The 10994-nt window shown below is 41.2% G+C and overlaps 1 pseudogene; it reads left to right on the plus strand.

Annotated features, from left to right (window-relative positions):
• Positions 1–5358: 5358 nt before the first annotated feature.
• Positions 5359–6271, plus strand: LOC126501770 (putative vomeronasal receptor-like protein 4; annotated as a pseudogene).
• The last annotated feature ends 4723 nt before the right edge of the window (positions 6272–10994 follow it).

Here is a 10994-nt window from a genome sequence, read left to right on the forward strand (position 1 = left end):
TATATGTGTTACAATTTATATAACTAGAGTGGTTAGGTACACAGTGGGGAGGGGGGATTTCCCAAGAAGCAGGAGTCAGAGTGTAGTCTTTTAAGTACACTCAAAGTGCTGTAAAGGAGCGCTTAACCCCAAAATAATTACACAGAAACTATATTCATTCAAAGGCTGCCTGGCCCATTAGTTCCAGGCTCTTTTTGGCTAACTTTCACATTTTGATTCAACCCATTTCTAATAATCTGTATTGTCACCACAAGCTCTTGGCTTACCAGGAAAGATTCAGAGTGTCTGACCAGGCAGCTCTCTGTCTCTGCCTCCTTTCTCCCAGCATTCTGTTCTGTCTACTCCGCCTATCTAAGTTTTGCCCCATCAAAAGGCCAAGGCAGTTTTCTTTATTTAACCAATGAAAGCAACACATAGAAAGAAGACCCTCCTACACCACAAAGGATGAAGCAAAGAGGGAGGTGGGAGCACAGGACAAAGGAGGGATATGGAGAGGGATTGTGGGTGGAGTTTCAGTGTCTTGGCAATCAGCTCTTCCTGCTAGCTGGCTCCCAAATAACCACACTGAGACTCAATATTAATTATAAATGCTCAGCAGATAGCTTAGGCTTGCTACTAACTAGCTCTTACAACTTTAAATAGTCTATATTTTTATCTGTGTTCTACCACGTGGTTCATTACCTTATCTAAGTACCAAAAGTTCATCTCCTCCTTATCTGTGTCTCCTCAGGACTCCTGGACTCCACCCTTCTTTCCAGCATTCTTTCTGCCCCCAAAATTCTGTCTAGCTCTTGTCCAGTCAGTTCTTTCCTAACAATGAGAGCAGCACATCCTCACAGTTTCCAGAAGGGTTAGTCCACAGCAGGGGACAGCTGACACTAAGGTCACGGATGACTCTGAGAAAACGGTGTCTTCCAAATACAGCAGAATTGATGCACATATGAACTCAGAGATTGAGGCAGCACACACAATACCAGTGCAGGATTGAGTTAGATGGAGTTATAGCATTGAGAGGAAGTGGACATGGGGTCTTACCCTACCCCAAAAGCTATTTGTAATTAACACCTACTGGGAAAAGGGACAATCAGTTTTCTCCAATGAAATATCGCTGAGTGACATTCAGCTATACTGAATGTTAGGCCCCAATCCAGGAATATTATCTAACACAAAATGAACCCCATATTTTTCGTTTGTGGCTTCTTTTTTTCATTTTGTATGAGCTTTTGTGTTTTTTTAGGGGGGTTGGTTCTATTCATTTTTTTCTTCTTTGGGGCTTTTTTGTTTTATTTTGTCTTGTTATTTTTTGTGGGAGAGAGCACAGAGAGCAAATGTAGAGTTAGATGCACAGGAAGCATTGAGGGACCAGAATGAAATGATTAAAATACTGTGTATGAAAGTAAGAAAAAGTAAATAGCTCAGAAAAAAAAAAAACAAAATACACAGGACTGACTGTAAAGTGCTCAGCTGGCATTCAGAATAGTCCTGAGTGCACAGGGATCCCACAGTCTCCTGGTGACTTTTCCTAAACATAGCCCTTGTCTGTTGTACTCAATGATCTTTTGCTGTTAATAAAACATATGCCTGAAAATTAATCAGAAAGTGATCACTTTGGACCATCAGATATTTCTACCAAAGGTGCTTTGGGTTTAGGGGTAAGTGAATGGAAAGAGGAAAGAATGGATTTAAGTTCAAAAAGCCCAGACCCCTTGTGCACTGTACTGTTCATCACCTACTCACGGGCACGATAATTAGAATCAGAAAGGTTCTGGGTTCAGCAAATGGCAGAGCACCAGGGAGAAGGCAGAGCTGGCCTCAGGGATGGAGACTGCAGAAGCAGCCTTTTCCCCTGACAAAGCCAAACTCCTGATGCTAACATCATGACACCTTGTTGCATTAAGTTCTCAGCTTGATAACAGGTGCCATGAGGACACCAATCCCGAGCCACTGCACGCACTGCGTGGGTAAGTGCTGTCATGCCATGGTGGGCGGGAGCTGCCTTGTTATTGAAAGAAACTGTGGAGGGCTGAGATGTAGGAGACAAGGACCTGGGCTCCCTGTCACTCTGGGAGAGGGAAGTGGCAGAATCCAGGGAGAAGATGGTCTACCATTTCCTACCTGTAATCCAGAAGGGCTTCAGTACCCATGTGGACAGTGTGTGTGACCACTGGGCCAGAACTGCTCATTACACAGGACAGGCAGGGTAGGAGACAGGGGCACCTGTGCTGCAGCCTGGAGTGGGAAGCTCTTGCTTCCACAGCTTCTGCACAATCTTTGGGTGCTTTTCCCTCCCAGGACTGGGGACTTTGATCTGAGCTGTATAACTTCTAGTGACTATAGTCTTTTGCAGATGGACTTTTCTTTCTTTCCCTACCAAGATTTCAGTGTGTGTGTGTGTGTGTGTGTGTGTGTGAATTTCTCCTTACCTAGACACAATGTAAACTACAGACTATGAGAACTGTGGATAAAGCAGGCATGAGGCTACAAATGCTAAGAGCTGATTTTAGAAAACAGATCTTATAGCATGCTGGACATTTCCCTAGGCACTATACATGTCAGTTCATTGACTCCCTAAAATATGCCAATATTGCACAAAATGAAATTTACATATGAAAAATGCTTTTTAAAGAAGCCAAATAATATTCCTAACAAGATGAATAAATGAATTGAGAAAGCTGTAATTTTAATCCACAGTGGGTGGTCACAAAGCAGGTTCTTGTGTATCCTGAACTTTCTATTTCTAAAGTTTTGGTATTCCTCCAGCTTCTAAAATATGTATAACCCCTCTACTGTACTGATATTTTTTTATAATCTAACACATAAAGCTTGCCTAAAGATCAGAGAGCAGCACTAAGACATTAGTTAGCCATAGAGGCCAGGCAGTGGTGGGAAACACCTTTAATCCCAGCACTCAAGAGACAGAGGCAGATGGATCTCTGTGAGTTCAAGGCCACCCTGGGCTAGACGAGACTGAATCTGTCTAAAGGAGAAATAGTTCTCACACAAAGGTGATCCCAGCACTTAGGATCACATGTCTTTAATCCCAGAACTGGGGAGGTGGAGACAGGAGTGATATGGCTGGGCAGAGAGAAGAATATGAGGTGGGAGGAGACAAGAGCCAATGCAGTCTAAGGTTTCATAAGACAGCATTCATTCTGAGGACTTGTAAAGACCGGATACCCTTTTTGGCTGAGGAGTTAGCAAGGTAAGAGTTAGCTGTAGCTTGTTCCTTTCTCTTTCTGATCTTTCAACATTTGCCCCAATATCTGGCTCTGGGTTTTTATTGTTGAGACCAATTAGAACTTGCTCAACACTCCACCACATCATTGCAGTAAAAATCCCTCATTTAACTGGACACACACAGACTGCATTGATTGGTTCCAGCATGGTGGAGGTAAGGTGTCTGTGAAAGCGTATTAAGTTGTACATATATGTTTGAAGAATAGGCTCAGGGGTCAAGAGCACTTGCTACTCCTGCGATTCTCAGCACCCACATCAAAGCTAACGAACATCTGCAAATCCAGTTTCAATGGATCCAATGTCTTACTCTGTCTGGCCTCTGCAGGCACCAGGAATACAAGCAGTACCCAGGCATATATTCGTACACATAAAATAACTAAACTCAAAATGAATGAATGGAGATATACATACAAGTGTCTCTTTGGCGGTTCCTTGAATAGATGTAAATAGATAATTTTTGCAGTGCAGGAATGACGCTATTCAGAAAAGAGTGACAGCTTCCTTATTTCAATATGCATTAAAAGAAACAAGAGGTACACCTTTAAAAACATACAGTCATAAAAAGATCATCACAGAGATAATGTGACTAAAAATGAGCTACATTGATGAATGCTTTTAAATATAGTCCGTGATATTCACTGGAAGTGTGGGAGTTTGGAAATTTCCCTCCTGCATGCATGAAAGGACATACAGCAGACATTCCAGAATTGTGTATTCCAAATTGGACTGACCTCCCCAGCACCTTAAAGAAAGAGAACAGCCAGGACATCTTTTCTTTCCGTTCCTCTCTGTGATTTATACAGAATATTACAACCACAGCACTCAGTTATCAATTTACTGAGCATCTCATAACATGCGTAGCAGGGGAACTGATGCACTAAAGCCTCTCTCAGGGCTTCTCAGCACAGAGGGAACGACATAAGCAGACTAACAGACAGCACGGACTGGAGGATTCAGGGAAATTGTGGGAGACACATTTGTGACCTGTGGGCAGTACTTAGCTATAAAGAATTGGAGCTGGAATCACATCACAAAGAGGACATCACATGCACCCTTGTCTCAGGAGGAATGCCAGTGTTACATGGGCTTGGGAGATAAATTTGGTGAGCAGCACACAATACTAAAAAGTGGAAGAAAATAAACTTAATTTTCCCACATAAAACTATTTATGATTTATAAAAGTGTGAAAATGAATACACTCATGATTTAATCCTCATTTTAACATTAAACAGGATGAGAAAATAGACAAAAAATGGATATTATGTGTAAAATTGCACATTAGTATGGGGTAGTAGATTGCTTGTCATTACTGACTGGTAAAAACCACTGATTTGATGAGCCTTGGAAATCAAAATGTTAGAAGGTACCATTGTTGGGAGTCCAAAGAAACAATGCATAAGCTGAGAGCTGAGATATGATGTTTTCTTGGGAGAACATTCTCAGGAAATGGTCAGTAAATGCACCAAAGTAGGGGATGGTCTCCTTTAATATAATCCCACAACTGGATTGATAGAGAACAAAAAAATTAATTACACTATCAAGGTGAGGAAATGGGCCAACTACTTCTTTTCCTAATTAATTTATGTGTTCGTTATTGTAAAGGTTAATTCAGAGTTGGAAATGAAAGTCACGTGACTTCCCCTGGGATGCAACACCATTTGGGCAAGTATTATTATACACCTTTGGAGTAGTTATGATTTTCTATTAGTTCAATACTTGAGAGATGACTGTATACAGAATGGGAAAGAGGATGTGGGAAGAGAGGACATCTAAGTTGATTTTTAACATCAGGACTCAGAAATTGAGTGATGCTGCCCTTTGTTTAAATGTTCTCCTGGAAAAAAAAAGTTTAAGGACTAGGATATAAAGAATCATCTTGTGTAAAGCATCTAATGCATGAGCATGGAGTTTATGTCCAGTTGACATCAGCATCATCTTCACGTCGGTGGAAGCAAGAACAGAAGGGACAAGAATGAAATCAGACATCTACAGCAGAGAACTCTGTGCATACAGACTACACTGTTCTTTTCAGTAAAGAAAGAAGAACACCCACAGGACTGAACTATATGGTGTTTACCTCCTTGTATTTCTCAAAGGGGCTTTCCTGGTTCTAGAAATATCATGGAGATGATTTGGAGGGACCTCATCCAGAGATTAATTTTCATTTCACTTACTGGACTTGGAGTTTTAGGGAACATCATCTTATTTGTGAGACATGTGTATACTCTCATTATGAGTCCTGAGGGAAAAAAAAAGTATAGATGTTATTCTCATCCACTTGGCTTCTGTAAACACAATCATTATTCATTGCATAGGGGTCAGAGACATAGCCGCTATTTTTTATTTCAGAAACTTCCTAGGTGACGTTGGTTGTAAAACTATAATTTACCTAGAAAGGGTGGCCCGTGGTCTCTCCATCTGCACCACCTGTCTCCTCAGCGTGGTCCAGGCTGTCACCATCAGTCCCAGGACCACCCTTTGTGGAAAGCTCAAACCACAGACTGCATGGCAAGTTCTCCCCTTCCTCCTTCTCTTTTGGATCTTCAATTCCCTGATAAGCTCCAACTTGCTTCACTACATCACGGCAGCCAGGAGCATGAACAGGTCTAAAGCTGGGATGCACACTGGGTATTGCTGGATGCTGCCATCCGGCAACACAGTTAAGTGGCTGTTTTTCGCTCTCATGGCTCTTCGTGATGTCGTTTTTCAGAGTCTGATGGGCTGGAGCAGTGGGTCCATGGCTCTCCATCTGTACAAACATCACATACGTGTCCTGTACCTTCGCAGCTCCAGGTCGGCAAATAATTCCAGGCTAGAAATCAGAGCTGCCCAGAGGGTTCTCACTCTCATGATCTGTTTCCTTTTCTTTAATTGGGCAGATTTAATTCTCTCCTTCTACACAGGCTTCATGGTGACACATGATTCCACAATACTCAACATAAAATCATTTTTAGTTCTTAGTTATGCTGGACTCAGTCCCTTTGTCCTGACTGTCAGGGATGTCCATGTTGCTAAGCCCTGCTGTGTCCCCTGAGAAATAAGAAATTCCTCTTCTCACCCAGTTCTTTATGAACTGAACTGTGTACACTGGGATGGCTTTGCTCTTCCATTCTATTGTATCACAACACTAAATGGATTGAGGTAATAGATTCATTTTTTCAGAGAGCTTGTCCTGGATATTGAAGATTGGTTCGGGCTTTAGAGTGTTGGCGTTGATTCTCATTTTCCCACCATCCCTGTCATGCAGTTTAGCTCGCTGCATCCTTCATCGGGAAACGCAGGAGGGCACGCAGTCACCTGAAATTAGAATTTGATTTTTCCACATGCTAGATTTTTAGTCTCATATGGGCGCACAAACATTTCCTGTCTTCTTGTTCCTTCTAATGTACTTCCGTGGTCACTGACGCCTCTACTTATATACAAAGCACTTACTATGTGCCAGAGACTGTTCTAAATCCAGTGAGCAGAAGAACAAGTAAAGGAGAAGGATGTCAGGAAGCATCCTCTACCTGAAGGTCGCTTGCAAAGTGGGGATGACCACAGAGAGAAGCTGTTTCATTGCACTTAGTGAATGCTTGGCATTGCTGGGTACCAAGCACTAAAGAACTGGTCAGAATAAACGCTGTAAGGCTATTACAAACACACTCATGACACTGATGTTTGGTCATATAGAAAAGTACAGGGTAAATGTCATATTTAGAGAAGGCCATTGTGTTTTGGAAAACAAGCCCCACTTGAAAACCTCACTCCTGTGCACAGTGCTGTGTAAAACTATCCCAGGAACATTGCACCCCAGCTGCTGGCTCTCACTTCCATTCGCTCATGAGGGCCTACAAAGAACATGTGGAATTGTTAGGTCGCCCTGCGTGCCAGCCACACAGTCAGAGTTTAGGGCTCCATCCTCCCTATTGCTAGTCAGGCACAAGTTGTTCAGCTGTGGACACAGGAACTGCCGTTCTCAAGACACAGAGGGGAGCTGGCTGCTGAAGTTCATGCAATCTGGCATTCGATGGCAATAGGACATTGGGGCTCTGAGGACTCTACAGCCTTCCACCCAGGAAAACACAGAGAGTTCAGATTTTGCTCTGAGACCACATCATCCAGGCTCCCTGTGCTGCAGGCATCCTAAGGAGGCTCCCCTGTTTGGAGGGAGATACCTAGAGTCTTGACAATAGCCTGGAATGTTTGGGGATTCCATGGGGCCCTTTGGCCAAAAACCCTTATTTTTCAATTTCTGCCTACTGTGACATATGCAATGTACAACTTAGTTTCTCTGATCCTGGATTCCACATTCAACAGAGAGGATAGAAATTCTGGTTTTCTCAAAAGCTGTCATTTCTTTTACAGAAGAGGCATTTCAGCTTCTAGTATGTGTCAGTTGCACCTATATGTATGAAAATGCCATCATACAGGGCACAGAGTATGAGTCATGGCCTTTAACTCATCTCCTATGTCAACCTAATGGTGCTTTCTCTTAAAGAAGAAAATAATGATGTCATCACTTGAAATCTTAGCACTGTATATTTATTTACATCATTTTCCATCTGTGCTGGGTGGGGCCTCCTAGGAACTAGAATGAAATGTGCATACAAGCTCCACTCTTGGGAACATATAAGTTTTAGAAATGTCATTAAAGTTTTATAATGAGTAAATATTGCCTTAGGGATAAGGCTAAGAAAGTATTCAATTCAATTCCCATATGACATTTAATGTGAAGGAATGAAAGAATCAGTTATAACAAAGACCTTCACTGGTGCACCATCATGTGCCAACTGACTCCACATAAAACCGGAGAGAGCTTATAAAAAATTTAGACACACACACAAGAAAAAAATAAATAAAATAAAGAATTTGCCACATTTTTTTCTAGATAAACTCTATTTGCTGGCAGCAAGTTTAAGAGAAGTCTTCCTGACTCAGCATTGGCAGCAAAAATTGTTCGGCTCCTTTAAGAAACCTTCCCGGTTCGTGCTAAATGCATGAAGAGCTCTGGCTCTTTCAGGAGGCCGAGGATTTAAATGGGGTTTGTGGGCAGCTACAAGTTACTTGGTGACAGCATGGGCCAAATGGTTATCAGTATTGAAGTGGTGAGGACAGCTCTCCCCCAGCAGTCTCAGAGGCAGTCAATGGCCTCTACCATGTCGAACTGGGCAGAGGCAAAAGGCAAATCAGCCTTAGTCTTAGCCACACCACTTAGCATTTTAAGGAGTGGCCCTGGTCAGAAAAAGATTACAGATATGCAATAAAGATAGATTCACGTGAAAAAAGACCTCTAAGTGAGTGACAGTGCTGGATAAATGTACGTAGGCTTGGGAGAGAGGAAAAATAATTTAGACAGTTATAAAAGGAAGTAAATGGTTATTTTTTAAATGTCTTTAAGGAGACAGAGTACAGACAGTCATAGATAAAAGTAAAGAAAAAGAAGTCATGTAAAGATAGAATATACACAGAGAGTCTAGATTATGTATATTATTGTGTTTTCTTTGAATTTTTGAATGGGCTGCTAAGCTTAACCAACATGAAGGTACCTTGACTTCAAAACTTGGGTCTAAGGATTTTTTGCTTTGGAAAAGAGGTTCTTTTGTTTCCACAGAGGATGAGAACCTGTGGATTCATTCCAGACTAATGTGATTTGATGGACGAAGATCCCATGAAAGGTCACCGTGAACACCCCCTGAAATTACTTCACCCAACAAAAAGCAGGAAGCAGTTTGGAGAGAACTATACCCAAATTCCCAAATATTGTTTATAAATGTTTGTTTACATTTTAAGGGGGATATGCTATAGAGATGGATACTTTACATTTGTATGGGTCTTGGTCTATTAATACAAACTGAGATCACTTTTGTTATATGCATATTACTGCTCTTTGATTAAGGTATTGTGTTTGTATAGCTCATTTAAAACTGTAATGTATAATTAAAAATACAGATTAGTAGATAATCATCTATAATAGTCAAGTTTGTAGTCATGTTAGTTAGGTTTTTCTAGATATGTAGAGATATATTTCAATTACATAGATAACCTTCAAACCTTTCAATGACTTATGGAATATGGCATTTAAAATGTTTTAAGAATTTAAGACTTTTCATGACAATAAGACGTGTCTACTCCTGGCAGCACCAATCTACTTCAAGATAAAGATAGGCATTGAAGAAGCACCTCATGGAGTTTATTAGTCATTTAGGCAAGAAACTGCTCTTGCCTGAACTGCTTGACTGTACATGAAGGGCCCACAGAAAAATTATTGCTGAAGTTGCCTAAAGAAGGTGAGACAAGCCTTCAGGGTTTCTACTTCATAAAAGAGTCTACCAGACATTCTTCAGGACACAGAAGAAAGTGACTGACAAACTGCCAATATAGGTGAAAATGTCTTTGAAATTTCCTGCTTCATGGAAAAGTCTGCCAGATACTATGAGCCAGCAGACTGAAGATGGGTGCCCACAATGTTTCAGTGGAACTTTGGGTGACTGTCCAGGCAGTGAAATATCTCTGTTAATTCTAGAGTTTTAGAATTTGCTTACAATGCACTTCCTGTTTACTTAAGTAGTACTATATGCTTCTGGAGTCTTTGATGGAGTTGAAGAATAGATAGTTATAGTTTTCCTTAGTTATGATAAAAGATAAAGTAGATATAAATATTGTAACTGTAATTCTTGCTTGATAACTATTTGGGTATATGTAATTTTCTATGTTAAAGTTGGAACCTTCCTTTTTATTTAAACAGAAAAGGGGAAATGATATAAGAAGTCCTTCTGTATATGTGTTGCTTTTATTGGTTCATGAAAAAAAGAGGCTCCTTTTGGCCAGTGGCTTAACAGAATAAAGCCAGACTGAAAGAGAGCTAGAGAGAGTAGGCAGAGTTAGCGAGAAGCCATGTAGCCACCAGGGGAGAAAGATGCTAGCAGCCAGCCAAAACCTTGCCTGTAGGCCACAAACCTCGTAGTAAATATAAAATAATTGAAATGGGTTAATTTAAGATGTAAGAGCTAGCCAATAAGAAGCTAGAGGTAATAAGCCAATCAGTGATTTAATTAATACAGTTTCTGTATGGTTATTTAGAATCTGGGTGGCCAGGAACAAACAGGTGGCCTCTGACAACACTTAACTACCAACGGGGACATGTAGAACAAAGAACTCTAAACTTGTTCTAGGCCATGTTTGGAACTTGCACATGAATCCCCACTGTTGAGAATAATTTATTCTAATCCAGACTAGGAATGAATTTAAGAAAGGAAAGCAAGTGACTTGGTCTCTGTGTCAGAACTCAGTCCCCTTACAGGTCACAACTTGGCACTTGGGAAAATGAAGAAACAGTCAAGAGACACAGGGAGCTCCATACACAGAAACTTAGTTGCTCATTTTCTCAACCCATATCCTTCCTCTCAAAATAACTAATCCCTAATTAAGCTTGAAATAACGCCTTAGCAAAACAGATATAGTAATTGTGGAGAGAGAGGAAAGCTGTACTTCAGGGACCGGGGCTCTGCAGAGGCTTTCGTTCCCCTTGACACTGTGACAACATGAACTTGAAGTCTGCAATACCTGATGGCAGCCAAGAGCCCATAAGTCCTAAAGTACAAATGACCAGGCAAGTGTCACCTTCCCAGAGCTGCTCCAGATCCTGTCTGTAGCACAGAGGTCCAGGTGAGTACATGGAGGTAAGATCTTTGATCCCCTCAGCTGTAACATAGACTTCCATTAAAGCAGAAGACTCTCTCTGGCTAATCCAGGGAGCAGTTGGGAGGCTCTGTAAT

Source organism: Alexandromys fortis, unplaced genomic scaffold (genome assembly GCF_014885135.2).
Source record: "Alexandromys fortis isolate MF-2015 unplaced genomic scaffold, M_Fortis_MF-2015_v1.1 scaffold_5, whole genome shotgun sequence".
In the NCBI taxonomy this organism is placed as follows: domain Eukaryota; kingdom Metazoa; phylum Chordata; class Mammalia; order Rodentia; family Cricetidae; genus Alexandromys; species Alexandromys fortis.